Below are 5,467 nucleotides of genomic sequence, written 5' to 3' on the forward strand. Positions count from 1 at the left end.
CTTATTTCCAGCAGCTAGCACAATATTTCATAGCTATTTATTAAATGAATACTATGATAAACTATTGAACCACAGAGCTACATAAAGCAAAATAATGAGAAAATGGCACTCAGTGAATATTTGGTGTTTTTATCATTCCTTACATTACTATACTGTTAATTTCATTACTATCCTGTTATTACTATTCCTTTGCAGTTTACAACTGAAAAGGTAAAGATAAATATATATTACAGAGTTAACTTGTTGAACATTACCTACAGAATATGTTCAGTTCAGTTCAGTTCAGTTGCTCAGTGGTGTCCAACTCTTTGAGACCCCATGAACCACAGTACGCCAGACCTCCCTGTCCAACACCAACTCCCGGAGTTTACCCAAACTCATGTCCATTGAGTCGGTGATGCCATCTAACTATCTCATCCTCTGTCATCCCCTTCTCCTCCTGCCTCCAATCTTTCCCAGCATCAGGGTCTTTTCAAATGAGTCAGCTCTTCGCATCAGGTGGCCAAAATATTTGAGTTTCAGCTGCAACATCAGTCCTTCCAATGAACATCTAGGACTGATTTCCTTTAGAATAGGCTGATTGGAGCTCCTTGCAGTCCAAGGGACTCTCAAGAGTCTTCTCCAACACCACAGTTCAAAGCATCAATTATTCAGCACTCAGCTTTCTTTGTAGTCCAACTCACATCCATACATGACTACTGGAAAAACCATAGCCTTGACTAGGTGGACCTTTGTTGACAAAGAATGTCTCTGCTTTTTAATGTGCTGTCTAGATTGGTCATATAACTTTCCTTCCAAGGAGTAAGCGTCTTTTAAGTTCATGGTTGCAACCACCATCTGCAGTGATTTTGGAGCCCCCCAAAATAAAGTCAGCCACTGTTTCCACTGTTTCCCCACCTATTTGCCATGAAGTGATGGGACTGGATGCCATGATCTTAGTTTTTTGAATGTTGAGCTTTAAGCCAACTTTTTCACTCCCCTCTTTCACTTTCATCAAGAGGCTCTTTAATATGTACCTGTATTTCATGTAAGAAAAAAATGATGTCTCAGTATTCACCTGACAGTTGCTCCATGTAGGAATAATAGTTATTTGACAGAAGTACAACCCTATTTTCAGGCCAATCATGCATCTTTAGATCAGAGCATTCATGGGACACTGGTTCTTAATTCTTAAATTTGCAATCAGAATGTTCTCAAAAATAAATATTATGAAGTTGATAAGAAGCCAAAATAAATTACGACAAATAGCTATAATACCTGGACAGAAGTCTGTTTCTCATCTTCTAGAAACAGCTTCACAAATCACTTGGAAAATCAGTCTAGAGGTAAACATAATAAACCACATTTCCTATCCATTCTTGAAGCTGATGTTTCTTGAGAAGTGATCAAACAGCACCTGTTGTTGAAGACAGCAATAAGGCCTGCCTCTGATACTCAACCTCTGATTCTGAATCAGTTTGTTTGCTTGGACTGGTCAGGAGGTACTTCCTTCAGAATTTTCATGAGTGAATTTAAGCAAGTATGTGTTAACATTATCTTCTCTTTCAGCTCTGCAACCCGTTCTGGTAGAGGGACGATATGGATATCCATCTCAGATGCATTTACTATGGCTTTGTTTTTAAGCGGTAGCACTCCATTTTGTCACTGAAAAGGCGGAAGTGGCCTCTCAAGGCAGCCAGGGCGGCATGGGTAGACTATAGGCGGAAACCAATGGGAATCTCACAGGAACTACAGAATAAAAGGTTGTAAGTCATGCCTTTGAGCGAACCTTCAATGCCGACTAAGAACGGAGCCTCCAAAACTACATTATCTGTGACTCTGGAGAAGACACGGCCCCGAGGGACCGCGACAGGTCCCAGGCGAGGTGCACAGAGTCAGTGAGCAGGACGTGGCCCTGCGCGCGCCGGGACACGGCACACCTCTTGGGCTGCAGCCAGCGCGGCAGCCGCGGGCCGGACGGCAGCTCCTCCAGCCCCAAAGACCTTTCACCACCTGCGTGTCCCACTCCATGGAAGTCGTAAAAGAAGGTTCATCAATCGCCTTCTTAGCCCTATCACAGAAGTCACCCTGTGGCTGCTTTGCAATTCCAGAGATATGCCTCCGCGACCGAGCAGCCATCTTCCTGCAGCCGGCGCCACCGTTTCCTAATATAGAAAATTTCAGTAATATGGACAAGGAGTTTCCTGAATATCAAAAATAATCAGCTTACAAAAAAGTCTTCTTATAATTAATAAAATAGGTAAAGAATTTCAAAATTAGTTTAATAAATAATATAGCCCTGCATATAAGAATAATGCTATAAATTTTCCAGGGAAATTTTAATAAAAATAAATGAGCAACTGAAGCTTATTAAATTTTGTAAGTCTCCTTTATGGACTTTATTTTCTGTGTTTATTCCTTCAATCTGATGTCATGCAGTTCTTGCATAAGACATGCTATTTTACCCGAAGCATATTGTTCACTCACATAAATTACTATCTAGTGGATAATAACCCCATCTTGAGCCACAGATACTTGTATCCAACAGTCTTTTGGACATGCTTACCTGGAGCCCTACAAAGACCAGATATTTAGCACATGAAAAAATGGAACAACTCTTTAGAGCACTGCAATGAGTAAATGAAAAATGTGAATCCTTTTAAAATGTGCATGACACATTTATACAAATAATATACTAAACTATAAAACAAGTCAAAATAAATCTCAGAAATGAAATTATGGAGAAAAATTTATCAGGATGCTATTAAGCACAAACATAATAAGATAAATTCTATATATAAGGGATTAAGAATCATAATTCTAGTTAAGCCACAGACAAATATGTAAATTGCATATAATTAGAAAATATTTCAACTGAATGATAATACTGATATTATAATTTATCCAGATAAATCAGGAATTATAAGTAAAGTACTTACATATAGGGTGCTTCCCTTGTGGCTCAGTGGTAAAGAACCCACCTACCAATAAGGGACATGCAGGTTTGATCCCTGGGTCAGAAAGGTCCCCTGGAGAGCAAAATGGCAATCCACTCCAGTATTCTTCTTGGGAAGTCCCATGAACAGAGGATCCTGGTGGGCTGCAGTCCATGGGGCCGCAAAAGAATGGGCAACTGAATTAGCAAATGAACAACAGCAACAACTTACATATGGAAGTAAAGAAAGACAAAAATATAAGCATGAAGTATCTTTTTATTATAGAAAATTAGGAAAGTATCAGGAAAATAACCTCCAAAAGAACAGAAGGACAGAAATAACAATAAAAACATAAATCAATAAAATAAAAACAAACCTAAAATTGAGAAGATCATCAAAGCCAGGAACACTTTCTTTGAAAATATTTTTAAAAATTATTCAAATTGTTAAATCCCTTATGAAACTGATAATTTAATTCTGCATCTGGGACTCAGGTTTCTTACATAACCTAAGATCTCAAATCCACATTCTGAATTATAAATTTCACTTTATTGGATATTTTCTATATAACTTATTCTTCTTCTTAGATTTAAAAATGAATAGATCCTCAATAAATAAATATTTTAGGTTAAAAAAATCTCTAAGTAACAGAAGTCATGTATAATCCTAGGAAGTAAATTGAAATATAGGAAATATTTGGATGTATCAGGTAAAGGGTTGATTCTCTTGATATGTAAACATCTCTAGCAAAAATAGTAATGTCATGATTTGTTTTTTTGTGCAAAATTATCCAACATTGAAAATACATATTATATTTCATGCAAGAAGATTTACAAATTTGGGACAATCTTTAAACACCTTAAGAATCTAAAATTAGGAATTTAGGGAATTTCCTGGTGGTCAAGTGGTTAGGACCCTGCTTTCATTCCTGTGGACTTGCGTTCAATCCCTGGTCAGGGAACTAAAATCCCACAAACCATGTGGGGCTTCCAAAAAGAAAATAATTATAAAAATAATAAAATTGAAAGAATAAACTAAAAATTAAAATATATGAGTCCACAAATGGGCAACAGTGAGTTGAGGACTGGGTTATAACATGTAAATATTTTATTAGAGAGTTGGCAGGAGCAAATTGGTCAGCAATTTGAAAAGCCCCACGTTTCAGGGTATAACATTTTGTAATTGCAGCTCTCATGAGGGATTTATCAATTTTAAGAACTTTTTTCAGATATCCAACTTTTGTCTTTAATGGTTAGCACTAGTTTGATGCTTTCTATTTCATTATGTTGTCATCTTTACTGTTTCTTTCCTTTTTTAAATGTAATAGAGTAATGATTTCTTAGGTGGGCATGAAATTCCTACTTGTATTCTACAGCTGTGTAACAAATTACCGTAAATTGTGTGATTTAAAACAGTTTCTTTTTTGCTGCTGCTGCTGTTTAGTCACTAAGTCTTGTTCGACACCTTGTCTACAGACCTGGTCCATAGCCCTGGTCCATAGCCCCATGGTCTGTAGCCCGCCAGGCTCCTCTGCCCATGGAATTCTCCAGGCAAGAATACTGCAGTGAGTAGCCATTCCTTTCTCTGGTGGATCTTCCTGATCCAGGGATCAAACCCAGGTCTCCTGCACCACAGGCAGAATTTTTTATGATCTGAGCCACTAGGAAAGCCCAAAATTAGTGCTTTACAATTTTCAAAAGTTCCAAATACATAATTTCATATTTGTTGTTCAGTACTCAGTCATGTCCGATTCATTGAGACCCCATGTACTGCAGCCTGCCTAGCTTCCCTCTCCATCACCAACTCAAAGAGCTTGCTCAAACTCATGTCCATCGAGTCGGTGATGCCATCCAATCATCTCATCCTCTGTCATCCCCTTCTCCTCATGCTCTCAATCTTTCCCAGCATCAGGGTATTTTCCAATGAGTCGACTCTTCCAATCAGGTGGTGAAAGTATTGGAGCTTCAGCTTCAGCTACAGCATCAGTGCTTCCAAGGAGTATTCAGGACTGATTTCCTTTAGGATTGACTGGTTTGACCTCCTTCTGGGGCAAGGAACTGTCAACTGTCTTTTCCAGCACCAAAGTTTGAAAGCATCAATTCTTCGGTGCTCAATCATCTTTATGGTCCAACTCTCATATCTGTACATAACTACTGGAAAAACCAGAGCTTTGTCTATATGGATCTTTGTCAGCAAAATTATGTCTCTGCTTTTTAATGTGTTATCTAGGTTTGTCATAGCTTTTCTTCCAAAGAGCAAGCATCTTTTAATTTCATGCCTGTGGTAACAGTTTGCAGTGACTTTTGGCCCAAGAAAATAAAGTCTGTCATAATCCCATAGTAATCCTTGTTTTCTCAGTCCTATATTTCCCTACCTGTTACTTATCCCCACTGGTAACCACTGGTTTGTTCTCTGTGATTCAGCTTTTTTTTTTTTTTTATTCATTAGTTGCCTGTATTTTTTTCTGTTTGTTTCATGTATTAAGTGATATCAAACAGTATTTGTCTTTCTCTATCTGACTTATTTCACATACCATATTGCCCTCAAAGGAA

At 38.0% G+C, this 5,467-nt stretch overlaps 1 pseudogene; it reads right to left on the reverse strand.

The window, feature by feature from the left end:
* Window positions 1-1,357: 1,357 nt before the first annotated feature.
* Window positions 1,358-2,118, reverse strand: LOC122687256 (annotated as a pseudogene).
* Between the last annotated feature and the right edge of the window lie 3,349 nt (window positions 2,119-5,467).

This window comes from Cervus elaphus, chromosome 31, assembly GCF_910594005.1.
Source record: "Cervus elaphus chromosome 31, mCerEla1.1, whole genome shotgun sequence".
In the NCBI taxonomy this organism is placed as follows: Eukaryota; Metazoa; Chordata; class Mammalia; order Artiodactyla; family Cervidae; genus Cervus; species Cervus elaphus.